This window comes from Orycteropus afer, unplaced genomic scaffold, assembly GCF_000298275.1.
Source record: "Orycteropus afer afer isolate SDZICR_OR568_19922 unplaced genomic scaffold, OryAfe1.0 scaffold00091, whole genome shotgun sequence".
NCBI lineage: Eukaryota > Metazoa > Chordata > Mammalia > Tubulidentata > Orycteropodidae > Orycteropus > Orycteropus afer.
This window is the reverse complement of record NW_006921678.1, coordinates 7,190,354-7,194,572: the sequence shown is the minus strand read 5'-3', so window position 1 is coordinate 7,194,572 and position 4,219 is coordinate 7,190,354.

Below are 4,219 nucleotides of genomic sequence, written 5' to 3'. Positions count from 1 at the left end.
TCGGTTGCTACAGCCCGTCTCAAGGGTTTTATTGAGGCTCTTCCTTTTATTCACTGTCACTCCACTTTACCAAGCATGATGTTCTTTTCCAGGCACTGATCCTTCCTGATAATATGTCCAAAGAACATGAGATAAATCCTTGTCATCCTCACTTGTACAGAGCATGCTGGTTGTACTTCTTGCAAGACAGGTTTTTTCTTCTGGCAGTTCAAAGCATTTTGAATATTTTTCACTAACACCATATTTCAAAGACATGAGTTCTTATTTAGTCATCCTTATTCATCATCCAGCTTTTGCATGTATATGAGGAGACTGAAAATATTGACTGGGTCAGATTCACCTCAGTCTTAAAAGATACATCTTTACTTTTAAATATGTTATAAACATCTTTTGCAGTAGGTACAAATAGCAAAATACAAACATTTTCTGTAGTATAATAGTATACACAGATACACAAACACACATATATATATAGACTTATACTCCAAAATGTTTATATTTTGCTATTTTTGTTTAATATATCTTGATGCTCTTATTATGTCATTAGAAAGAAACCTACTCATTTTTAAGTACTGCACTGCTAAGATATTATGCAACATGCATTATTTATTCTTCATTGATAACAATTTAGATTATTTCTATTTTTTAACTATAACAAGAAATGCTACCATGAACATCCTTATACATACACACAAATGCACACACACACACACACACATATATATACAAACCAACAACCAAAACCACTGCCACTGACTTGATTCCAACTCATAGTGACCCCCATTGAGCTTCTGAAGCAGTAAATCTTTTCGGGAGTAAATTGCTCCAAGTTTTCTGCAGAGTGGCTGGTGGGTTTGAACCACCAACTTTCTGGTTGTCATTCAAATGACTTAAGCACTGCACCAGATATGCAAATATAACATTTATGCCCATGTGGAAACATATTTAGAGCTTACAGTACTTGAATTCTAATTATCTAAGAGAATGAATTTTAATTTGGATACACATTCCATATAGTTCTCCAAAATTTTAGCCAATAAATAAATTTTTGTTACAAAAATTTAAGAAAAACACATTAGGAAAAAAACCTCAAAACAAATAAAATCACCCATTAATCATTGTTTTTTCCCAGAAATTTGACAAAGATTTTTATTATCCCCATTCAAGAAAAACATAGCATTTTCCATCGACAGGATCATCAATCTGCATAGAGTAATATCTTAATAAGTAGTGTTTAATTATTACTATGTAATACTAGGGAGCTCTGGTGGCATAGTGCATAAGGCATTTGACTGTTAACCAGAAGGCTGGTGATTCAAACCCACTAGCCACTCCTTGGAAGGAAGGTTGGGCAATTTACTTCCATAGTGATACCACCTTGGAAACACAAGGAGGGGTCGCTATGAGTCTGATTTGACTTGATCACAGTGATTAGATGTTATAGTATATTAATGACTAAAATAATCACAATATATTCACATTACTAGAATTGGCTATTGCATGTATTATCAGTATAAGATCAAGTATTCACATTTAAAAATAAAATGAGTCTAGTCACCTTATGGAAAAATTAGACTATATAATGAATTTGTCAAGTTACAGCCTTAATGGGTTTTCAACATCAATATCCATACAGAGCACAGGCAATTGTAAATTTAGGGTACATACAGTTGATTATAGGAGCTCTTGTGGAATAGTGGTTAAAACATTCAACTGTGAACCAAAAGGTGGTTAAACCATTCAGCTGTTAACCTGTTAACCAAAAAGTCAGTAGTGCAAATTCACCAGCTACTCTGAAAGAGAAAGATGCAGTTGTCTGCTTCTATAAAAATTCACAGCCTTGAAAATCATTTGGAACAGTTTTATTCTGTCCTGTAGGTTTGCTATGGGTCAGAATCGACTTCGTGGTAGTAGGGTTTTTTGTTTTGTTTTTTGTCTGTTGGCTTTTGTTTTTTTTATGGATAAAATTTTTCATCAATGTGTACCTATCTGTTATTGTTCACCTTATAGGTCTGTCTATCATTTGGCTGAAAGTTGAGGCATGGGTAGGTTCAGTCTCAGGCCTGAAGGATGTCTGAAGTCCATAGTCTCAGGGAGGCATTAGAACAATTAACCATATGAGATCAAAGGATAGCCTTTGCACAGGGATAAAGCTCAGAACACAGGAAGGAATAGGAAGGAAGGACAAAGGGAAATACAGGGAGGAAGTGGGAAGAGTGTTGTTAGATTGTGGGAGTTGCAATGAATGACACAAAACAAAATGTGTATAAATTACTGAATGGAAAACTGAAAACTTTACACAAATCACAATTTAAAAAGAAAAGGAAAAAGAATGATATGATGAAAAAATGTTAGAATATATAGAAAATTGTATTCTAAAATATTCATATTCAATAATTGTGTTCAATGAATTTAGTTCAAATAATAGAAATAATCATCTGAGTCAAGTAAAATAAAAGACATCCAATACTGCTAAAATTTAGAGTGAGAGATTTAACACACTATTTTCTCCCACATTATATATCAATATTAAGAGATCTAGATGCATTCATTACTATTCTTATCTCCAGAGAATAGGCAACATTGATAAGCCATATTATATAACTCACAAGAAATGACTGGCCTTATGTTTGAGCTTAGAGACTGAATCTAATAGGCTTTAAATTGAATTAGTCAAATAAGTCCATTGTTTAGTTGGCTTAGAAAAACAAATCCACTGAAAAGCAGTTGATTTATATGCTGGAGCTATATTTTCAGTTATAATATTCAATTACATAATTGGCAGTCAAAAAGTAAACTAGTTTGTTCTAATATGAAAATATTATCCCTTACCTTGTTTAAATATAGAATTTATATTCAGTTGGAAAGAGTGCTATTATGCAAAATATCAATAAAATAACCATATTGGAAACAGACTGAATATTCACATTCAAATTCAGAATTCTAAGTGTTCTGATTTATTTAGATAATAACCAACCAGCTGCCTAAGGACAGTATGGAGAATGTGGCTAATAGTTGCATACCTACAATTATATGGATGAGAACTAATTTTAACCTTTGCTGCATTATTGCACATTTGCTATTTTAAAAAACATACTTTAAGAAAATTATATTACAAAAGCCATCCCATTGGTAGTGCATTGTCAATTCTCTTTCTCTCTCTCTCTCTCTTTTTTTTTTTTTTTTTCTGGCAACCATGAGACCCAGATGCTAAGCACTGGAAAATATTTCTTCCAATAACAGCATCTGGTGTGCTGGCAGACTCCATAAGCAATTTTGTTTTACGGATTTAAAGCAGCTTCTGGGTCTATTACATGGTTAATCTGATGGGCTGTCTGGGTTGCCTTGTCCTCCTGGATGCCATATGCCAACAGCTAGAGATGCAGTGAACTGTTTGCCCATTAGGACTGCTATAAAGAGCACACCTGAAAAAAATCAGCTGCAAAGAGTGTGCTCTACTTCTGTTCAGCCATTACAGTACCAGTGATGAGTGACCTGGCTAAAATAATGCTAAAAATTTGCCAAAAATGTTCAATGCCCTATGAACACCAGGGAAGACTATAAAACTGGAAATAATGAAATATGCAGGAAATCACTGTATCCTTGTTTGATACTAAAACAAGCCTTTGCTTTTTTTCCCCCATCCAAGAAAGAAGAAACTGAAATAAGTAGAATTTTGAAGATGAAAGACATAAATTTGTTACTGCTATTCTGTGGCAAATGACTCATGAGACAATGAATTCCCTGATGTTAGGGATTGTGTCTAATTCATTTTTATATTTTGAGAACCTATCAGAGTATTTGCTCATGGTAGAAAACTAATTTTAAAATAAATGAAAGCAAATAACATTATAAAACCATTACAATTGTGCAATACCTTTTATAATCTTTAAATCCTTTGCATCTTTAACATTTTACCCTTTAATATTAAGTCTAATAAGTTTTTTTCAGAGAATTTTTCCATACCTTCTAAATAGTTTGAATCAGTAAACCCCAATATCTGCCAACACATGTCATCATGTCATTTTTCTCCATTTACATTTATATACTTGTGTGATCCTAATAAATTGCATTAATATCCTTAAATTAAAAATTAAATTGGTATATATTATATATGTATAAATAGTATATCTCTCTATCTATATTTATATCTGGGCGCTCTGGTAGCATAGTACCTAAGGCACTTGACTGCTAACCAGAAGGCTGGCGGTTCAAACCC